Source organism: Podarcis pityusensis, assembly GCF_964106645.2.
Source record: "Podarcis pityusensis genome assembly, chromosome: 9".
Lineage (NCBI taxonomy): Eukaryota > Metazoa > Chordata > Lepidosauria > Squamata > Lacertidae > Podarcis > Podarcis pityusensis.
In genome coordinates, this window is record NC_138034.1 from 39,443,748 (window position 1) to 39,468,318 (window position 24,571).

Below are 24,571 nucleotides of genomic sequence, written 5' to 3' on the forward strand. Positions count from 1 at the left end.
TAGCAGAACAGGGAATATGTTGTTGTTGGCACATGTCTGTCTCAAGAGACAATAGAAAGCATCTTGAGGGGTGAAGACAAACTGCTGCGTGACCTCCCCAGGGTTCAAGCCTGGGTAGTGTGTATGGAGGTTCTGAGCTGCCCAGACAACAAGACCCCACTTTCGGCCTCACTAATGTGGTCCAAAGGAAAGCAGAGCAAGATGTTTGGCACCAGCTTGACTGCTGGAGTTCCCAGAAGGAGGCATATTAGGTGCCATCCAACAGTCTTAGGGATTCAACTCTGGATTTGTGTGGGGGTTATTCCTTAGCCTTTTCTGCTCTCGAAGGTGTCCCACAAGGCAACAGAGTTTTCCTTCTTCTAGATCGGCTACCTTCCCAGGTTAACGAGCTCCATCTACCCACAAGGAACATAGCATTATGAATTCATAGTATTGTTAATTTAATGTACAAAATACTGGCTAGAGAAATCGAACCAGTTTACAAGACCTCTTCACATGGCACACAGTGGACAAAGCAGAACTGTAACTGCTGATGCTGCCTAGTTTCCTAAAAGGCCATGTTGTCATGTGTAATATGGTGGTAAGCACATAATGTACTAGCTACACAGTTCTTCCTAGCCAGGGAATTCTAGAGAGTCAGGGTAATAAACAAGTAAAAAAAAACCCTCTTTCATCGTTCCATCTAGCTACTGTAAATAAGACAACTCAGAATAAGGCATCTCCATGTAAGATAGTAAATTGAACAAGGCTACTCAGTGAGTTTTAGAGTGGAATAGGGATTTCAACTCTATTATCTCCAACCCATGCAATGTCACAGCCCAGCTTCCCCCACCTGATGCTCCCCAGCATGGCCAAGCTGGCTGGGGCTGATGGGAGTTGTAGTCCAAGCCACTGAGGAGCCCCAGCCCCTACTATAGCTGCCACACTTGCACAGTACACTTGCCTTTTCAGCCTCTTTATCATGTCACTTTTCAAACCACTCAAGATTCTCTTCACCGAAACAATTACAGCTATAGTTTCTCTCATGATCACATCAAATAATTCTTCCTTATGCCCATCAATATGGGCTAGAATGATGATAAAATATGACTTGAAGGGCTATTTTTGAAAGGAGAAGGACAATACAGTTCTTCTCGTATCATTTTCTCTGTGGCTTTTCAGGTTGCTACGAAACAAATCTCCCAGAGAGAATGGGCAGAATAGGGGAGAATTCTCTGATCATAATGCTGTGTCTCTTCTTCCCTAGGGTATTATGATTCAAGCCACTTTTATGTTTTAAAATGAAGGGATGGGAATATAATGGATAATAGAAAGCATTTTATTTAAATTTAATAATTCACAAATGTTACAATTTTATAAATTAGAGCCCTGAGGACAAATTAGATGATTGTGAACCTTGCAGATGTGCAATGCAGGCTGATCTAATCAGCCCATGGCACTTGATGAACTGTAATGGAAAGAGAGAATCAATGTTAAATAGATTCTGCATTAATATATATTATCTTATCTAAATATTTATTTTTCTTGATGCGTCTCTGATGCTACTGGTAAATCATTAGAAAGAGAAGATGCAAAACACTGGAGGCTAAATTCTCTTAATGCATCAACTGACGGCTCAAGCTGATGTATTGCTTTGTGTGTTTTGCTCTAGACTTAAATAATGGATATTAATATAGGCGATGATAGGCAGACTGGGATTTCATACACCAGTAGTTCTCAAGTCAGGAGACCTAGCGCCCATCCCATAGCGGTTGTGTGATAGCGCATTTTCTTTCATTCAGTTTCTGTGACCTGTTTGTCATTTCAACGGTTTTTCACACTTATTCCAGTTGATGTGGTTAGGAAGAGGCTCATGCAGTCACCACTCCGAATGGTGCATTCAGAAAACTGTCCTTAGTAAACACTCACATTCCTTTGTTTAGTTCCTGACCACTTATTCACAGTGACCATGCCATCCAAATCACAACACAATGAAGCTGATTAATTATAAGTTCGAACAATGGTCCTTCTAGCCAAATACTGACAAGATGCCTCAAGTGGGAAAGCAGGATATTGATTGGGTAAAAGAAAAATAAAAGAAATATTCTTGCTTGCTTTGAATCTCCAGGTGTCTTCCTTAGCTCTGCAACCTAAGGTCTTTCTTTAACTTGAGCTATCCTGGGGTCTTATACATGCAAAAACATGTGGCCTATGACTGAGAAAAGCATGTTTGGGATTGAAGCTCTGTGTTTTTATACGTCTGTGTACATAGCTGAGATAATGAGGGAAGGGACAGAGAAGGGTCTCAGCACAAAAGACATGAAAGGTGGTGTGAGGATAGGGCAAAGAGGATCAATAATCACATTCCCAGATATATATATAGCACAGTAATGAGAAATCTTCTATACAACAATTGTATATTTTCCTATATAAAATATTTTTAAGTTTTAACATATGTCTATGTCCGCAGGAATCTCTCATTTCCTGCATTTCATATGTGTCTGGGGCTGGTTCAGCAACCAAGCATTCGTGCAATTGGTGTGCATTAGAAGTCCAACTTTCCATTTTGTATTTACATTTTGGTCACTGCAAAATATGTCTTCCAGCTGGTTGGCTTCACTAATAAGCATTATTTTAAATGAAAAGAGCTGTGTTGCCTTTTGCTTTAGTGGAAATGTTTTTCTTTATTCTAAATATTCTTTTCAGTGGACTTTACTGATCACGCCAACTGGCACTCGTTGGCTAATTCAGTACCAAGCTTTGGAGAGGAAAACAGAGAAGCATTGGACAGTGAAAAAGAGACATTGACAAAGGCCAATTCTGTCCTAGGCTTACCTTAAATAGTGTAGTCTTTTTGGAAGCATAGCTGTGGTGGTAACTAGTCAATCTGTACTTGGCCTCAGTTTTTAATCTTCTCTCTCTCTCTCTCTCTCCTAGTCATGCAACCCAGCACCAAGATTTGACCTTGGCCACATGTTTTGCCACTTTCACAGCAAGGAAATGTATGGCACTTGTCCACCAGGCTCCAGACATGCTTAGAAGCATGTCTGTTAAAAAGGCTTCATGAACGGCCTCCCTGTTGATGTAGCTGATCAACAGCAAACACTCATCGGATTTTTGTTTTAATTTGTTTAAATAAAAGCTTTATGGCAGCTCTTGCAGCTCCTGGTTCCTATTGGCTAATAGTTAGGAGGAACAGTGTAGGCAGGAGCAGTCAATAGAATGAGGTACCAGGAGATAAGAAAGCTAAGAGAAAAGATGCCAAGAGCCTTGAGGAAGGGCTGCAGACCAGTGGTAGGGCATCTGTCTTGCCTGCAGAAGGCCTCAGATCTGATTCCCAGCATCTCCAGGTAGGGCTGGGAGAAACTCCTGCTCAAAATCCTGGAGAGTCACTGCCAGTCAATTCTGAGCTAGATGAACCGAGGCAGCTTCCTGAATTCTTGCAGTGGCTAAGGAAAGAGGACAGAACAGGCAAAAACACAAAACTGAAGGAAAGGATACATAGATCTGAAAAACAAAGCAAAGCAAAGAATAGGGGTCTAAAGAAAGGAAATAGGAAAAACCTTTCAGAACCTAATATGAGAAGAGTGTATGCTGTTAGCAGGAAAGGGGGACAGAGAGACATGTTGAGCAGGAAGGAAGAGTCAATAAGGAAGTGAAAGAGGATATGTGCAAAGCTGATAAGCAGGAGAATGAGGAGACATTGCTGGAGGCATCATGGCATTTAGGAAACAGGGAACAATGAGATAGTGAAGCCAGCCAAAACACCACATAGGATCCAAGGCAGGGCTGGTATGTTGTTGGCAGGAAGGATGTAGATGGGCAAAGTGGCACTGAAGGTTTGAGGACTGCAGGCCAAGGAGACTAGGGGGTTGAGGTCACTAAGGCCACACCCTGAGATGCTCCTATATTTTACATGTTACATATAGAGACACAGTTCTCTCATACAGCCGAGTATGTAGAATATTCCATTTCAAGCCCTCACTTCTCCAGTTAAAAGGGTTGTGTAGGAGATGATGGGTATGACTTCTGCCTGCCACGCTACCAGTCAAAGTAGACAATTTTGGCCCAGATGGGCAAATATTCTGACCCAGTAGAAGGCAACTCCTTACATTCACAGAAGGTGTCAACCCATGTCCCAATAATTCAGCACTATGACTGGAAAACAACATCCCTGAAGAAATGTTCTGTTTTAAAAACTGTACAGAATCGTTCTCGGGGAGGGAAGAGAGTCAAACTTCATCAACACACCAATTAACCAATTATTGTGGGGCACGGTAGGAAATGAAAGCTTTGGGCTGTTCTTGTAGATACGATGGGTTAAATTGGTGCTTTGTGGCCTGAGTGGCCTCCTGTGGGTTTTATTTTCATTCTAGCAGCTGAGTGGGGTTTTCTCCTCAGTATAGTTATGTTATAATAAAGTATGGTTGCATTTGAAGGCCTGATTGTGTATTGTTTTCTCCCTTAACCCCAACACATCAGCTGCATAGCTACAGGCAGCAACCTCTCAATGAAGTGCATGAAAGTGAATGGAGGTAAAGGAGAAGACAAGAAGGATGGCCTCCATCATTCTTTCACTGAATCTTCGAGCTGCTCAAAATATTGACTAACTCAAGAATTGGCAAGTAAGAAAAGCATGATGAACCTAGGAAAGTTGGAGTCATGAAAGGCAGGTGACCAAAGTGATCAGAGGGAGGGGCTGCTCAGAAATTAGAGCTGAAACTCGGAACAGGGAGTTGCCCAAAGGAATAAAAGGGACAAAGCCAGAGAAAGAATCTGATCCTCTTCATTCCTCTGAACAATCAAGAAAGGCACATGGACAGTAGCTGCAGAGGTGAAGGTAGTTGAGACATTGGCTTAAAATAGTATGCAGACCTCTCTACAAAGAGTAGTTAGCATGGTGCTCTTCAAATGTTGATGAAATATGATTCCCATCGTCTATGACCATTAGCCATGCTGCCTCATAGGATCTGGAGTCCAGCAATACCACAAGGGCTTCATGTTGATGACCCCTGCTCTAGACAATTGTAATATTCTTGCTTTGGTTTTTTGTTTCTTTTTCCTTTTTCCTTTTGTTGTTTGTTTTGTTTTTATTTATGATGAATTTGTTCTGTGTGTATCTGTGTGTAATGAAAATCAATAAAGAGAAATTTTTTTTTTAAAGTAATATTCTAACACCACATAAAAACATATTCGAGAATCAGTATTCAGTCACAGTAAACATTCTAAAATACTGTGGATCATCATAAAATAAATTCAAATGGATACAGAAGCAGAGGGAAACAGTCTGACTGCATTACAAATATTTATATTTTACAGATATATAAAGTTAATGAAAATGTTAAATTTCAGTGTGTGCAAATCATTTTAATATTCACTTCCCTGGCTCAGCTATAGTTCAGGACACATAGAATGAACAAATAAGTTGTCATTCTTTTGTTGTTTTTGACAGATCTGACAATGTCTATTAAGACTTTTGATTACTTGCTTTTACAGACTCCTAAATGCATCTGGAGCCTGTTTTGCTTTTGTTTATAGCCAAGTTCTTAATTTGCACTTGATTACACCCAGTCTTCTAGGTTGTTAGGCCAAATGCTGGAAGATCCTGAGCGCCTACAGCTCCCCTAGAAATCATAATTTCTCCACAATGTGATAATTGTGGAGGATTAGCATAATAAAAGCCATACTTATGGTAGAATAAAATCTGATTATAACGAGGGAGAAACTTCCCTCTGGTCATAATCAATTTTCACACTATCTAAATGGAATAAAAACTCACTGAAACAATTTGGGACTTGCTCTCTATTCACTGAACATAAAACTTACCCAGTGGAGCATGGCGACACAAAAGCATTTTGTATGTATAAAAACGTGAGACATCCTTGTGGAGATAATCATTTGTGAAGGTTGCCCAAGTGCTTGTTTCATCATGTATGTGTACTGTTTATATCTGCTGGAATATCCGGCCAATCACAACTTTCCAGAACATGTACACACAGTGACAAAAATTCATGACATGTACATGTTCCATGCCATTCAGTGCATGGCTTGATGGCCATCTGTCATGTATGATCTTAGTTGCAATTCCTACATTGCAGGAGGTTGTACTAGATCAACCTTGGGGTCCCTTCCAACTTTACAATTCTATGATTATTTTATATGTTTAGGTCATAAATGTTTAACATTTGATTCAAAATGGGGAGTTGCAACTGCTGTTAAAAGAAAAGCTGATGTTGCCATTGCTCATTTGTAGAATGATCCCTTTAAATCTACTAAAAATATCCATTACTCAACAGTAAAAGAACTTTTTTTAAAAAAATATTTGTGCGGCAAAACTTAAGCCCATTTAAATCCATCCTTTGCAACCTAATCTGAAATATATTGTGCACTTGCAAATATGGGTACGAACTAACTTTAAGGCTTTAGAAATTTAAGCAGAGAACTCATATGGGAAGGATGACATGCTCCAGGAAACTGGGAGCAAAGCAGCAGAATCCACTTCTCCACTGGAGAGATTATCAGTGCCATCATATCTGACATTACCAAACATCTGTTTGGTTGTCAGGAAGCGGGGGCAGAAGGCCTCTGGTCTTAGTCAAGCACCTGCTTCTCTCTCTCCCTGCCAAACCGGTGACTGATACTGTCAATAATCATGTCGATCCTTGCACAGGCAGGATGTACACAGTGCATGTACTGTGAGCGCATTAGGGTCCAAATGCTCAACTGTGGTTTTGGAGACCCACAAGCAAAACCAGTATCTGGCTGAATAAAATGCAGGACGCCTATTCCCTGAAGGTATCAGTAGAGAGCCTTGATCCAATGTAGTGTAGAGTCAACTCACGTGCTTTTCTAATGTAACTATTTTCATAATGATATTGCTATTAGTTTTTCTGATTTTCTGGAAATTCTATATATGTTAGGAAGCGAGACTTCTACTTCGCTACGCATTTTTTCTATCTGCTTTATAAAAATGCATGAGAACAAAAAAGGCACATCATGTATCATACTGATAAACTGATTCTAATAGGAAATATTTGAATCTAATAGTCCATATGCCTCTGCAGAAACAGATACCTTTGCTCATATCACAGTCTTGCTCTGCTTAGTTCTCTACATGCAAACTATGATTTAAATTGAGTGTAGTGTTCTGTGTCACTCTAAGATTGTGGAATGCACTACACTCAGAACTATTATCAGTGCCCACACTCTCCACTTTTAGAAAAAGTGTCCGGAAGCATCTTTTTTATCTGGCCTTCAAAATGTTTTTCTTCTTCTTCCAAGGTTTTGTAAAGGATGCTTCATTGTTTGCTTTCATGTTTTTTAATGATGTTTTGATTTGTTGGACGCTGCCTTGGTGCTTTGCAGAAAGGTGGTATAAAAATATGGAAAACAAATAAATAAATTCCACAGGACACTTTTGTGAAGGGTAATAGGAAAGTAGAAGCATGCCAATATCTGAACACAGGATTAAATAGACCAACCTTAATGTAGAAAAGAAAGGGGAAATCCTATGGGTACATCTAAAGGAACCTCAATTCTAGGGTGCAAATGTATCTGTCAGAACTCTCCCCGGCCCACACCCCTCACTGACCCTGCGTCAATTTGCATTTAAAGGTGAAGCGTACTCATTCACACTTTCCAAAACAATACGTGAATTTTGCAAGGGATATTTCCAATCAAGCGTTTGCACAAAAATGTCCACATTAGGTTTGAATGTGCATAAAAATGCATCATATATTGGTGCACATAACATACAAAAGTGCATTACACTGCAGGAAAATTACTTTGAAGAAGGAGTGTATCAGAAGACATTTGCACTAAAATGCTGGCGAATTTTCATGGTGGAGGGGAAGTTGCAGATTGCTGTGGAACTGTGGGTTACTGAAATTAAAACTGGGAAAGTGAGAAACTGAGAGAAATCAGATTTGAATGATTTGCCCATTCCTACTTTGAGCTGTGAAGAACTTTGAAGGTCAAAACCATCCATCACTTTGATTTGGGTGTTGTTTTGAAGTTGCTTGGAGCTGGTGAAGGAGACTGGGACTTACAGTATTTGGACACTGGGCGGCTGCAGTTCATGGCAGGCCCTTGGCAGGGGTGAGGGCAGCCAGGTATGCTTGCCCTGGGCCTCAGATGGCTAAATTGTTATAGGGCCCCTGCCAGGGACAAGCTGCTTTTTTGTTTGGGTTTATAACTTTATCCTAGAAAGACTTCCACCCCAGGCCTCAGACAAGCTCTGTACAGACCTGGTTCATTGAGTATCAAAATGCAAAGCTCCAGACCTTCTCTGCAGCTTGGGGATAGGGAGAGGATATGGGGATCTTCCTCTAAATTGCATTGCACTTCTGTAGTGCTCTGTGTAGTGTGAATAATTGATGGTTTTGAATTATGGTGCTGGAGGAGACTCTTGAGAGTCCCGTGGACTGCAAGAAGATCAAACCTATCCATTCTTAAGGAAATCAGCCCTGAGTGCTCACTGGAAGGACAGATCCTGAAACTGAGGCTCCAAGACTTTGGCCACCTCATGAAAAGAGAAGACTCCCTGGAAAAGACCCTGATGTTGGGAAAGATGGAGGGCACAAGGAGAAGGGGACGACAGAGGACGAGATGGTTGGACAGTGTTCCCGAAGCTACCAGCATGAGTTTGACTAAACTGTGAGAGGCAGTAGAAGACAGAAGTGCCTGGCGTGCTCTGGTCCATGGGGTCACGAAGAGTCGGACACGACTAAACGACTAAACAACAACAACAACAGTGCTCTGTGTGCTTTCAAAGCACAGCGCAAGAGCAATCTGCCCCACTCCTTAGCTCATCAAACTTTTATGGTTGTAAACCACTTTGAGGGTTTTCTATTATTATTATTATTATTATTATTATTATTATTATTATTATTATTACAATCAAGCAGTCTACAAATGTTATGAAATAAATACATACATACATACATACATACATACATACTTGCCAGAGGACAATGGAACCCTGGGGAATGGGACAAGTGGAATGGAGGAGCTCTGCTTATGTCCAAAAAAATCAATATAATTTCTGTTTCACATTCGAAATGGAAACTTCAGTTCTGCAGTTCTGTTGAGAATCTATCTTTTAAAGAGCGCTATAATGTTTTGGAGAAAAGAGTAGTTGAATCAATAAATGGAAATCAAAGCTAGTCTGCTTCAAATTAGAAATGAGGCACAAATCTTTAATGACAAAGCATAATTAACTATTCACATTGCTTGCTGGGGAAATGCATAGAATGGATAATCCATTATTTACTCATTTAGTCATGAGTAAGCACTTTGTTAAAAGATGTGGTTTCATCCAATAACAACAATTGAAAACGGCCTGTGTTTGATGTAATACTGACAGAGGCAATCACTATTTGAATATATACTTGTGCCCAAGTCCTATAAGTGTGCAAGTCTTAAGTCATAAATAAATAAATAAATGATGTTTTATCTTACATAGTGTACATCACCTTGATATATTTTGTGATATGGCAGTGATATACAAATACTATACATCTTTCAGGCTGAGGGAGCCAGCGTTTTCCACAGACAGCTTTCCGGGTCATGTGACCAGCATGACTAAACTGCTTCTGGTGCAACAGAACACCGTGTCGGAAACCAGAGCGCACGGAAACGCAGTTTACCTTCCCGCTGCAGTGGTACCTATATACCTACTTGCACCAGCTTGCTTTTGAACTGCTAGGTTGGCAGCAGCTGGGACAGGGCAGCAGGAGCTCATCCTGTAATGGGGATTCAAACCGCTGACCTTCCAATCAGCAAGAGGCTCAGTGGTTTAGACAATAGTGCCACCCTTGTCCCTAGATATATGTAAAATCACCATTGTGAAGATAAATAATAATTTTAAATGGGTTTTTTTTAAAAAAATCAAAGGTGTATATAGGTTGTTGTGGCAGATATTTAGCAACATCAGATATTTTCTGATAGAAGCTGTCTTACACTGAGTCAGACCATTGGTCCATCTAATTCAGTTTTGTTTACACTGACTAGCAGCCACTCTCAAAGGTTTCAGACAGGGTTCTTTCACAGCCCTGTCCGGAGATGGTAGGGGTTGACCCTGAGACTTTCTGAATCCCAAGCCTATGCTGTATCACTGAGCTCCATCCGTTCCTCAAGCAATTTAAAAACTAAAACATAAGCACTTCAAAAAAATGGACAATCAAGCATCTCAGTTGAAAAGATTTACTGTTTAAAATATTTATATTGTACAAGCAGTAGTAGACCTCTGCAATGTCAAGAGTTCAGTCTCTTCTTGATTATTACGGGGCTGGGGGGGGGGGGGGACACATAATCAAGCACCATAAAAGTTTATTGCAATCAGCAGCCAACAGACAGTAAGTAAACCACAAGACTAAAATGTCGATTCATTCAGTCAGATGCCATCTGTGAAAATTAATGTGTTGAAAATTTGATATATTTAGCAGTTGCACCTGGTTCCTCCCTCTTTGACTCTGGACATTCTAAGAGGCCTGCAGTTCTGGGGAGAAATGATTATATGCATAGGCAGGCAGCAGAATGTCCAACTGGAGCTGGAGCAGAAGAGAGATTCATGCCAGCAGGATCTCAAATGAGGCAGAGAAAAAAATGTGAGCTGGGGGTCAGCGTCAAGAACCGCCTGCCCCCCATAAGTCGTCTAATTTTAATTTGAAAATCAGCTTTAGTCTTGCAGCAAGATAGGCTACTCAAGCTCTCTACCGTTGGAGGTAAATACAAGGGCTGTGCACATCCCTCAATCTGATTTGCAACCTGATTTGGCAATTCACATTGGCCCCAATCCAGATTGATGTGGACCCAGTCCAGCCTGCCCCCCAAATCTGGATCATGATTGGGGGGGAACAAATATTTGAAGGCATGGTAGCACCTACAGAGGAAATTAACCCTGACAAATTTCAGACAGGTATCTCTAGGATATTTTGTGCTAGCTATCTTTAAAGTTGCTCCTCCCCCCTCCTTTTAAGACTACTTAAGACTACATTGAGGTATGAATGTATGTTTGCTGCATGTTTGCTGCTTGTGTACTTACTGTGTACAATATATTGGACCGTGTACAATGTATTCACAAGACAGTCAACACACACATTAATAGATACCCTAAAGTTTCATTGCCAATTTTCAGACCTGTGGTAATTTGAATTTAAAGAAATATCACATTTGGGTTTGTTTGCTTTTCATACAATAAATGTCCTCTGGTCTTACATATTCCTTCTTTTTCCTTAATTAGTTCTAAAATTTTGTCCTTGGATCTTTGTCAACAGTGTTTGACATATTTTAGCAGATGCACACCAGACATTTATCTGAACACTTCCTTCAGTGAAGACAGATGCAAAGAATTCACTGTTATTCTAAGGTAGCCTTCAAATGTTGTTGGACTACAGCATTTTTTTTTAGAAAATTATCCCGCCTTTTATAGTCATCTCAACTCTGCTATTTAGCCAAGTTGACATCATCATGTTTTTTCCTTTCTACTCTATAATATCCATTTTGATTGAGCTCTGGTCAATTCAAAACATAAAACAAAAAAGAGAAATTCTGATAAATGTAATTCTTATGTATTACCCTAATTGCATGGGTAAATTGGAAAAATTATTAACATGGAGAATTTCACTTAATTAAGACTGGGTAAGTGGGCTAAACTTTTTGCAGTAACAAAACCTTAACAGTGGAAACCCTTTAAGAAATTATTCTTCACAATTTAATTTTTTGCAGTTATTTAACATGGTAGGCAGAGCTTATACTGTTCTTTTGTTGGAGGATCTGCTTTTGTTTTGTAATCTGGAGGCTGAACAGAATGTGCAGTGCCAAAAAAAGCAAACAAGCTGAGCAAATACCAAATGCAGATTTTAATTTCATCTGATAAATAGCAGTCCTAAAAATCAGTTCTACTGTAAAGCTGTTCATCCCCAAAGGTGCCAATTCATCCTAGGTGAGACAGCTATGGTTACTTCAAATTCTCTCACATATAGGATTATAAGCATCCCTTTTCTGAAATAAGGTACACACACCTAAACAGAAAGTCAACGAAAATAATTTTATTTATTTATTTTATTTCACTTATATACTACTTTTTTCCCCAGGAGATTAAGGTAACATACACAACACCCTTTTTGCCTCACAACACCCCTGTCACAGTGAGATCATCGCTTTGTGGATTTGAACCCAGGTCTTTGCAATCTTAGGCTACATTCAGACAGCACTTTATTCTGTTTCTGTATCAAATCTTTTTTGATATTATACTATACTACACTGAAATGTTTCAATGTCCCTTTGATTGTCCTTGAATCTCCCTGCCACACCAGGCCAGGGGCCTGGGCAGGCCGGGACATCCCCTTATATACCTGCTGGGATTGACAAGGCATCCGACCCTCACCTGAATCTCATAGCTCTGCTGTAGCTGCCTCTTATTAGTTATCATTAAGTTGCCGAACCAATTAACCCACTAGAAGGATTACTGTTAATAGCACCAGTTTTCCTATAACTTGATATTGCTGGATAGTTTTGATGAACTGCAAAAGCATTTTTAGTTTGCTTTCTGTTGCCAGCCTAGAGCTTTTCTTTATTAGTGCCACTTTGTTTTGTACGATTCCTTGCAAATGAAGGAAAACAACTTTTCTGCTTGTATATGTTGATAGTATTATTTTGGTTACTGAGGACAAACAAGATTGTTCAAAAACAAGGTTGGGTGCAGGACTGGCCAGGAAATAGGCATCCCAACTGTGACAAAGGTGACCTGTGTGCTTGCTTGCTTGCTTGCTTGCTTGCTTGCTTGATTAACAGCTGTTGGGAACTTCAAGGCCCCTGCTCTCCCTTCTTATGGTCTTTGTCCAGACCTGGAGACACCAATAGAGAGCATTCCATGTAAGGAAGGAGAGCAAGTGGGCACTCTATCAAATGACATGACAGTAGTTACATGGAGCACTTTTCACTGGTGGTGCCCATTGTATGCCTTGCTCTTTCCAGACCTGCTCTCTTTTGGCCTGTATTTTGGAGCTTTATAATTTAGGAAGACTTTGGAAGAACTGGTTGACAAGTCTTATCAGTTGCTGACGTGTGAGCGAATTTTATTTGCTGCTATTCGGTGCTTCTGGTGCACCAGAGTTTACACCAGCATAACAGAGTTGGTCAGGATGCCAGAAGGGATACAATTTACGAGTTTTCTCCATTATCTGCACAGCGGGCGGTGTTCAGTAAACAGTGCAAAGGCTGAGCTGAAGCGTTCCCTGCTGGTTACCTGCTTTCAGCAATAGGGGTCGCTGATTGGTAGTACCCAATTAGTTAGCTGTCAGATTCTAGAGCTCCCTATTGGTGGCTCTTAGGTAATTCACAAATTACAGAGTCCATTCATAAAACATCTCCCCTATGTTTGGAAGCAGAAAGTGGTGGAGCACATAAAATATGAAGAGAAATAGTATGTCTGTGAATCTAAGCATATTACCTTAAAGCAAGACTTGAGGGATTATTGGTCCATTCTAAGTGCTCAAAGTCAGGTGTGATGCAACCTCACTTCTTCTCAGTGACTATTTGACCACCCTAGAATGCTACACAAAGAAGGGTGAACATAAGAGCAACCTGATAGAACAAGCCAATAGCCCTTTTACTCCAGCATTCTGTTCTCACACATACATGGAGGCATTATGTACATCATGAAGCAGGTAACAAAAAACCCCCAATGTATTGTGACATAGATTGTTTGTTTGTTTAAATGATTTAGAATCCCTCCCCACCTAATTCTCATGTCCTCCTAGCCTTTACAGAACAAGTGTGAAGAATGGTGTCATCAAAGTAGCTGAACAGAAGAGTAACACTCTGTTTAAAAAATTGCAGTGTGTTGCTTTAGAAATATGCAGCAGATGTTTGCAAATGAACTGAGAGCTTCCTACGTCGGTGACAGTCATGAACTTTTTAAAATGAAGGAAATGTTTATTCAGTTTCAAGCAGAGCAATTATTCTTCGCATGAAGTTCCTGTATTTGTTTCTGAAGCAAACTTATGGTAATTCTGAAGGAACTAGTATATATATTTTTTTTAATCTCTGCACAATTTTAAAATGCTGAATGCACACAAGCTCTTTAGTTTCACGTTTAGCTACAGAAGAACAAGAATGGAACTATGATGGGTATTGGTAGGAGGATATATTAATTAGATTTAATCCTCTACAGACCCACATGTGTGGTTTAACAAAGGAAAAATGGTTGATGCCTGTTTTTAAAACCATAGGGCTTGCACACAGAGAACCCCAGTAGTGGAGCTTCAATCCCATCATTAGGCAGATTAATGAAGCATAGGAAGAGGCTATTAAACCTTATTTTAACACATTCCAGCTGCTTGAGGCAGCTGCCCCCCGCCTTCTACCCTCATGCAATAAAACAGATCACACTTTGAAGTAAGTTTAAAAATGCTTTACTTACTTAATCTGAGGTCACAGTCACACATTTTCCTTTTTGCAACATGTATAAATGCAAGTAAATGCTGTACTTTATTACTCAAGAAAAAAGGCAGCCTCAGACACATATCTGAGGCAGAGAACTAAGTTGAGGCATGTCTGTCTCTGTTGCATGCAGCAGGGAGAGAGTGTGGAGAGAGAGAGAGAGAGAGAGAGAGAGAGAGAGAGAGAGAGAGAGAAGAGAGAGAGAGAGAGAACAGGCACAGGAAACAAGCCTACTTTCATCATCTCAGGAGCAAAAGGCGGGTGATCTCACTGAGCCTACTCTAGCAATTTAGAACTCTGTGGTCCTTAACCACAGAAAGTGCAAAAAGAAGAAACACATGGTACACCTACATCAGCACAACCAGACACCTTCATCTGCCCCAGCTACAATAAAACATGTCTCTCCCATATCAGTCTACAGACACAGCAAGCGCTGTAACTCTCCAACGGTTTGGCTTCACCCCTGAAGGCACACTCTTCCATTGTCTCCCAAGACAAGCGGATGCCAACCAGAGTCATTAACCCCTTTCTGTACTAACTTGCAAAATATGCATGGTTAGGTTTTACTGCTAAAATTTCCCACAGAAACAACTTTGTATTTTATTTTTTACCTGTATATCATGCCCCAAATAGAACACCTTTCCCCCCTCCCTGACTCTATTAGTTTATCCTCACAACAACCATATAAAGGAGGTTAGGCTGTGAAACACAGTGACTGGTCCAAGACCATCCACTGAGCTTAATGGATGAGTCGGCATTTGAACCCACTTTCTTAGTTTTAGCGCAGTCCTATTCAGATTCCTAATCCTAACTGAAGAATTTCAAACAGAATTATAGCTAGCAGAGCTATAATCCGTCTGCTTCTGGGAATCAAAGGAAATGCATTAAATTGCTCAGGGTATTTGTCCATCTCTAGCCCGGTATTTTCTCCCTCACTATAAATAGCTTTCCAGGGTCTCATTGAAGAGTTTACTCCCATCCAGTAACTTTCTGACTTTTTACACTGTAGATGCCAGAGATTGAACATGGGAGAGAGCGATGTATTGAAAGCATGTGCACAGAACTACGGGTCCCCTCCCAAAAGAGTCACAACAATAGCCACCAATTGCAAAGTGGGTCTTGCTGATATCCCTGGTATCAATTTTTTTTTATATATTTAGGGTGGAAAAGACTCTTCCATGTGCCTGTTCCATATGGAAATATATTCAGTGTATAGCATTGCCAAAGGATCTTTCTAAGAAAACAGGAAAGAAAAAAAGAAAAAGAAGAGTAGCAACACTCCAGATGTGTATTATAATGTCTGATTCAGGTTATAGCATGAAAATTCCTGTGAATTCTGACAACTTTGAGGCTTTGGGGTTATAGTCCCAGTACCACCTACCCCTTGTCAGTGTCAATAACTCAGATGGACAACAATCTGGATTAATAATGGCCACAACTTTATTGATTACAGAATGTAGGTGGAATTTTGGCTCAAGCATTGGGTATATCCATTCCAGCCTTCTGCTGAAGGATTGAAGCGCTGCAGGGTCGTACCAGGATTGTGGCCTCTCCAAGACGTCGATCTACTGAGTTGGCCACCCTAGGGCTGGCGCTGGAAGCCCTATAGGCCCATCTGCCATACGCTTGGCCTCAGGGCAGGGACATCCACCAAAACCCCTTTAACAGGATATGCTGAAAATGCCGCTGGATCATATTGGGTGATGCACCACTTCACCCCATGCTTGAAGACCAGGATTCCACCCAATGCCTTAATTGCCAAAGTTGTGATGATTTGCTATGAGAAAGGCAAAACCTCTAGACCGGCCAATTTGTCCACAGGGAAAATTCCTTCGTGGTCCCGAATACATCTGCGACCATAGCAAGGTCAGAAGATACACGGGAAACAAAATAAAGTTAAACTGTGAATGAAGGAATGGAGCATTGTTAAAGCAGCTACCTGAAAGGCAGAAAACATCTAAGAACAAAATGCAATTGACCTAGAAAATAAAGATTAGCGGTAAAAGGTGGGGGTTATGTTCCTCCACCAACTGTGCTGAGACTGGACAGTGCTGCTGGCTTTCATGCCTTGCGGGCCGTGAGGGCAGACATGCAGCCAATGCCCTCCCAGACTGTGAGGCACACCCACTAGGGAGGCCTCTGATTGGCCCATTTAAGATGCTGCAGCAGGCAGAAACTTGAGCCAGGGGAATTTCCCTAAGGGACATGTGTGCCCAGCTCTGACTGACCAGGGATGGCAGTCGAGCGCGAGAGGTCACAACAGGCGCCCACCCAGGAAGGGGTAAGTGTCCATTGTTTCAACAATCAACCAAGACATAATTTTTATAAGGGGGGAAGTCATTGTTACCAGGGCTAGGACATTAGGGCAGATATTACTATCAGATTAAGCCTCAAGATGTCCCATGCTTGGGAACTATCTATTGCCTCTTTCCTTCCTCTTCTCTGCCTTACATCTAGCCATTTTCCTTCCTGTTTCTTTCTCCCTTACATTATTTTGCTGGGAGTGCATCTGCAGTGTGTGAAAAGCACTTGAGTGTGCTTTGTGAGTGTGAAATAAAGCCTTTATTGTAGTGTTAAGCAGAGCCATAGCTATTGGGAGCGGGGGCCTAGCCTGGGTTTTTTTGCCCCAAGTGAAGCCTCCAGAGGGACACCATTGATGTTCCCAGCCTGGGGGGGGGGGGAGAGTTCCAAACTGGGTCTTTGACCCGAGTAAAATAAAGCCTAGTTTTGCCCCTATGTTAAAAGTGTTAAATGACAGGTTACATGTGGGACTGGGCCATCACAGTTTAATTTACCACAGATAGATGGAGGATGGGAGTTCTGTTTCTGAAGAAAGCACAACAGGGAGGTATCCACATCAGGCTTGGTGAATTCTCTTGGTGAATTCTCTTGAGAATTACTAGATTGATGTTTTTGCAGCTGTTGGAAATATTTACAACCATGTATAACCCATCGTTGCCCTGGCATGTTTGAGATAAAGGGAAACTGCAATCGCCTCTTTCATGTGACTAAGCATGTGACTATGTTTGATTGGTATACAATTCAGTTTTGCCTAACTGGTTTAACAGCATCTCTTATCTTTTTAATCTACTTCTTATCTCAAAAATTCTGAAGTCTCAAAATGGCCATGGCGAGAAGGCCCAGCCTGTGCAGCTGCCAAAAATGTGTTATTAATCATCCTGAACTCAGCAAGAGTAATTTTGCACAGACCTCCACATGATAGATCGTTGTCCGCTGCCAAAATGCTGGCATAGAAGAAAATCCTACATCCACCACTGCAGGTGTGGTGCTATTGAGTCAGTATGGGAGGGAAAATAAATAGAGATGGAGCAGGATTCTTGAGCTTGTGGAGAAGGCACCCCAAGCACATGCTTGTATAGACAGACACCCTTCCAGACCTGTATAGTGTTATGTATTCAGTGGTCTGTGTTTGCCTGAGCTTGAGTCTGGACTAAGGATTCTGAGCCCCTGTGTTCTGATTTGATACATGAAATCCAATCACAGAACATTTCCAGGATTTGCCCATTGGCCCTTAAACTCTGAGTCATGATTCGCAGCTTGGGAGTTTAGACAGCCAATCACGTTGGGAGTGGGAGTGGCACAGGCCTTCAGAAATGTACGTAAGCAGTTGCTTTGCCCTTGTTGTCCAGTTCTGTTAGTTCAATAAAGGTTCTTGCTGTTATCACTCTGTCTTGCCTCGTGGGAACCCACTTACACTTCAATAGTATATGTATATGAACACACACCATCCTGCTTGCCCTTCACCTGTCATAAAATACTTGAAAAGGGCTCAAATGATGAGAAATCAAGGGGTTACACATATATGAAGCAGCACTTTTCCAAGTAATTTTTCTCTTTAAATTGATTTGTTGAAAATCCACATTCTCATTTCATCTCTTAAGAGAATCAAAACCAATTCACACAATTAAATATTGCTATAAATTGTCTCACGCTACCACCCTGTCTTGGAATGCATGCTCACCTGAAACCACTCAGCTTCTTTAGCTGATGCATCACAGCACCCTCTTCCACAAAGAAGGAGCAAGGCCCTGATGACTGATTTGCACGCTATGAACCTCTCTCCTCTGTTCCTTCTGCTTTCCTGGCTCTCTCATGTCCTGAATCATGCCTGCATGATTTACCTACTTCCTGCTCCTTTTTCCCTTTCATGCAGGTGAACAACATGTATCCAGGGGAACTCACACAGCCCCCAGCTTCATTTTATGCAGCCTTCGGTGCTTTCTGAAACCGCCCCATTTTCTTGCCTCATCATAATCCATTATTTCCTGTTTGTTCATTTCCACTGCTTGTGTCTCCAGAATGTGTTTGTAAAGTCAGAAAGAAGTTGTTTTCCCTTCCTTTTCAGAACAGTAGCTGCCTTAGTCTACTGTACTGTACTAAAACAAACAAAACAAAACAAAACAAAAGCATTCTTTATGCAAAACCAGTGGGGCTTACTTCTGACTAGACATGCATAGGATTTTGAATTCTAATTTCAGGTATTTGAATTATGGTGCTGGAGAGTCCCATGGACTGCAAGAAGATCAAACCTATTCATTCTTAAGGAAATTAGCCCTGAGTGCTCACTGGAAGGACAGATCCTGAAGCTGAGGCTCCAAAACTTTGGCAACCTCATGAGAAGAGAACTTTGGCCACCTCATGAGATGAGAATTTTGGCCACCTCATGAGAAGAGAAGACTCCCTGGAAAAGACCCTGATGTTGGGAAAGATTGAGGTCACGAAGAGTCGGACATGACTAAACGACTAAACAACAACAAAAATTTAAGGTAGCTAAGATAAAATATGAAACTGTGTGGTCTTTATTGTGGAGTAGTCTGTCACTTTTTTCTCTGCTCTTCATTGGATCTGGTTTCAACAGAGCATCCCTTAACAGATTAACCACCCCACCCCAGAAATGTGGCCTTCAAGGGTGTGGGGAGGCCTATCTCATTCCTGATTCTTCAGTGCACACATGCAAATCAAGAAGCATTTACTCCCATAGGAAGGTTGCCAGCAGTAAATCAGAAACCTTTGATAATTTGTAAATTGAAAATATGCTGAGTTAAGCACTTGCACAACCACTTCAGCATATGCTAAACTGCACATGGGTGGATCTACTCTGCCCATATTCACAACATGTTCATATAGTTGTGCTTGTTGAACATTCATTACCTGTATGCAGAGCCAACTGAAACCAAGGAATACAAGTGAGCTCTGGACCAGAGAAGGAACAACATTTCCATTCTACGTTGCCTACCCAAGTGGGGTTTTGAATTTGCATTTGTACATTTTATTTAATTTTCCCCTCTGTCCATAAATATAGCAAATGTTTTGAGACTTTACAGCCTCTGAACAAAATTTATAGGCCACCCAGTTTTCCTCCATAAAAATATTCTCCTATAATTAAAGTGTAAGCAGCTATTATCAAGCACACTGGCAGGAAAATAGTCACTCCTAGTCATCAATTCTGAGGGAAGCACTAAAGCTGTGGCTCTTTCTGGGTGAAATATTTATGTGCGTGTTGAAACACATGAAAACCCATAGCGAGTGTTTGGGGAGAGTATTGGGGGGGGGGGGGAGAAGGGAGCTGGCAAAAAGACCAGGAGGACATTGCAGTTCCTGTTAAATTGCCATAGCCTGACAAGCGCCTTCTGATAGTTTGGGATGTGGCCTCCCAGAGGAATCCCTAAAGCTTCCTGGTAAACATATTAATACAACACTACACCTCTAGATTCCTAGGCAGCCTTTAGCAATCTAACAGGGCTGGGCAAGCTTTGACTTATTTAAAACTCAGCAATCAATCAATTACGTTATTTAGGTCCCAATAATCAGATGAATGAGATGATATTGTCTTTTTGAAAAGTGCTAGCCCCTAGGTCGTTCACTGCTTGTAGCACTGCTTTGTGTTCATCCCCCACTCCGTCAGGCCAGCATTGACTGCAGACCTTTCTGCCTTCTGTTCACCAACAGAACACGTAGGGTTCCCACCTGCCCAATTTTAGAGAGGACAAACCTCTATTTGAAGGACTTCTGGTACAAGTCTGGTTTGAAGATAAAGAACTGAGCAGGCACCCAGGCCACCTGATCACAGGCTTCCCCACAGAAATAAATGGTATTTCTATTTAAATCATAGTTGGGCTGTCATAAACCTGAGATTTCAAAGGTGGAATTGAGGAAATGTGGTGCTTTGTCCTAGATCTTAGGCAAGTCAATAAAAAAATCGGGTTTGGGGGGGCAATTCGGGGGGGGACTCAACAACTTTAGGCTATCCTGGTTTTTACTTTTTGAAATATGGTAACCCTAATCATAGTAGGTGCTTTTACATTTGTATCTATGGCTATAAAGCAGCAATCACACATTTTCTGAAGAGCTGTGTCATCTCTTGTCCTCTTTCATTGATGCAAATCCTCCTTTGGGGGTGAAGTCTATCAACTTATGTTACCCCTTTCCTTCCTTATACTGTCAAGGGGAGCCTCTGGTAATGAGCCTTGTTCTATAGATGTTGTTATCTGAACTCTCTCTTCAGAAATGTTCCTCATGCTTGTTTTCTCAATGAGTGCTGACTAGAAATCATCTTCCATCTCCTCCTCCCTTCCTCTCTCTTTCTTGCACAAGGGCTGTTATTTTTGCTCTTTGTTTTTAGCTCCTGTTGGTACATAATTTCACTGTGTTGGTCTTTTGTATTTGAAAGACCTAGGCTCCTATGTAAAGATGCATACTTTTACTACCTCTACACTTAGAAAAACATCTACTTCTGCTTCACTGACTATGCAAAAGCATTTGACTGTGTTGACCACAGCAAACTATGGCAGGTTCTTAAAGAAATGGGAGTGCCTGATCACCTCATCTGCCTCCTGAAAAATCTCTATGTGGGACAAGAAGCTACAGTTAGAACTGGATATGGAACAACTGATTGGTTCAAAATTGGGAAAGGAGCACGGCAAGGCTGTATATTGTCTCCCTGCTTATTTAACTTATATGCAGAATTCATCATGTGAAAGGCTAGACTGGATGAATCCCAAGACGGAATTAAGATTGCCGGAAGAAATATCAACAACCTCAGATATGCTGATGACACAACTTTGATGGCAGAAAATGAGGAGGAATTAAAGAACCTTTTAATGAGAGTGAATAAGGAGAGCGCAAAATATGGTCTGAAGCTCAACATAAAAAAAACTAAGATTATGGCCACTGGTCCCATCTCCTCCTGGCAAATAGAAGGGGAAGAAATGGAGACAGTGAGATTTTACTTTCTTGGGTTCCATGATCACTGCAGATGGTGACAGCAGTCACGAAATGAAAAGACACCTGCTTCTTGGGTGAAAAGCAATGACAAACCTAGACAGCATCTTAAAAAGCAGAGACATCACCTTACCGACAAAGGTCCGTATAGTTAAAGCTATGGTTTTCCCAGTAGTGATGTATGGAAGTGAGAGATGGACCATAAAGAAGGCTGATCACCGAAGAATGGATGCTTTTGAATTATGGTGCTGGAGGAGACTCTTGAGAGTCCCATGGACTGCAAGAAGATCAAACCTATCCATTCTTAAGGAAATCAGCCCTGAGTGCTCACTGAAAGGACAGATCCTGAAACTGAGGCTCCAATACTTTGGCCACCTCATGAGAAGAGAGGACTCCCTGGAAAAGACCCTGATGTTGGGAAAGATGGAGGGCACAAGGAGAAGGGGATGACAGAGGTGGTTGGACAGTGTTCTCAAAGCTACCAACATGAGTCTGACCAAACTGCAGGAGGCGCTGGAAGACAGGAGTGCCTGGTGTGCTCTGGTGCATGGGGTCACGAAGAGTCGGACATGACTAAATGACTAAACAAAAACACTTTGGGATGCTGTACAATGAAGGTGCCAGATGCATTTCTGGTGGAGAGGGAGCTCCACAGCTTAAGGACTGCCACACACAATACCCTCTCATGGGCCACCCTGCCCAAAAGCCTCTGAAGGGAGAAGCATACCAAAAGGGCCCCCTCTGCCAATTTCTGCACCCAATAGAGACCATAGAGAAGGAGATAGTCTTTCAGATACAAAAGACCAACAAAGTGAAATAAAGCACCAACAGAAGGAGCTAAAAACAAACAGCAAAAATAGAGAGGAAAGGAGAAGGAGATGAAGGATTTCTTATTTGTATTATTGTAAGTTGCTTTAAGCTGTTCTTAATGTTGTGTTTTAATGTTGTAAGACACCTTGGGACCTTAGAGTGAAAGGCGGGTAGTAAATTAATAATAAATTGATTTCTTCTTCTTCTGCTGGTGTAGGGTTTTTTCATTTTATTGTGGATTTTATTGTTATGCTTTAAATTCATTTGCATGATATCTAGAAAATGACTTCACAAGGCATCTAAGAAGCAGAAGTAAATATATGTATGTCTCCTACTCAGCCCCTCCTTTCCCCATGAGATTCTCTAGGGCTGTTTCAGAGAGGCATGCTTACCTCGATGCATCCACTGCTTTCATAGTTTTGTGCCATTAAAGGGGGACTCTGGGGCATGTCTGGGCCATGGGGCACACTTTTCTGTCATTTTATAGTGCGTGCAATTTTTCCGTTGAAATCCCAGAGCTAAGGCTGCGCAACTTTGCTTAAGTACCTCCACATCACATCAACACACCACCTGGCAAGTACAGAAGTGGAATACTGATTCCACGGCCAGCAGACTTATTGCTTTAGAATTGGTGATTTTGTGGCTTGTGTATAACAGAAACTCATTTCATGGAGAATGAAAAATGGATCCCTTCTATTATAGAAGACTCACCTCAGCATACCTCATCCATTGCTTATCAAGGCAGTGACTACCCTTGCAGGGAGGGTTGCCTTTTCAGCAATAGAAAGCATTTAAAAAATAATAATACACCAATGCAGAGAAAAATTGCTTCATTATCATTTATGCTGTGCTACTTTAAATTGTGACCAAAATTTAACACCATAAATTATATTATACATGAAAAAGATTACATTATCAAGCTATCCACATACCTGATTAATCCCAGCTACTAAACTGCACATTAAATAAAAATATGTTGTTAGGATCAGAAGGTGCTTGGGCTTTGGCCAGCCGCCAAGAAAAGAGTTTCGTGGGAGTCTGTTGTAGCATAAAGACCAAAGAGTCCCATGGCACCCAAAAGGCTTAAGAGTTGGCTTCAGAGCAGAACCATCGATAGCAATGGGACAGTGATAGGAGTTATCCTAAAGTGAGAAGCAATTTCATGGATCTGCCATCTAGCGATGGAAAGATCTGCCAGTTTTGGTTCTCTCTGTGTCTAATCCTAATTCAGTTCTCCACATTTCTTCCAGCAATTTGTGATTTATTTATTTTTAATCCTCTTGAAAATTCTTCAACTTTGAAGTGCAAATTTCTACTAATAAATATGTTTTTGTAAACGGTTTTGACTAATATACACAGTTTTGCAACTATTTTTCCCCAATATAATGCATTTTCGTATTTTCTAAATATATATATATATATTCACTTTTATGCACTCTTTCCCTAATATATGCACTTTTGTAAGCACTGTTTCGTTGGAGAGTTGAAAAATTCAAAAAGGTGCAAATATTGAGGGATGGCTGTGTTTTGGAAAATACATATTTGACAGATGTGACATTAAATGCAAACTGAATTAATTTTCTCCCCATCCTGACTGCCAACACATCCAAGAGGCTGCTGGCTCATGCTTGCCAGGGCAGAAGCAGGAACAGTTTTGCCAAGTTTTTCAGCACATCAGGTTTATCCCCCCCCCTTTTTTTCCTCCATTGCTATGTCAAGTCCAAGTTGGCATATCTGAGGTGCTCAAACCCTTTCAGAGGAATGGAGCAGCTCTGGATCCAGCTGATCCATAGTCAACTGTGCCTGCACAATGCTCCCTTTCAGGCGTCTGCATTTGCAAGAACACTGCTAGTGGTAACTTTTCACGCACCAAAATCTCTACGTACTCAGTGGAGGCCCCCACAATAGTGGCATCCTTCCACCACCCACAGAGGCTGGTGAGAGCCACCTCCACCTAACCGACTCCAGCAGGCGACATCAGCATTGCTTAGCCATGACTTCAGCGAGTCTACTCTAAGCATGACTGAGTCTGTATCCAAGCCTAACACTTTAATCTTGGCTTCAGGTTTTGGATACAACAGCCAACTGCTGGGAA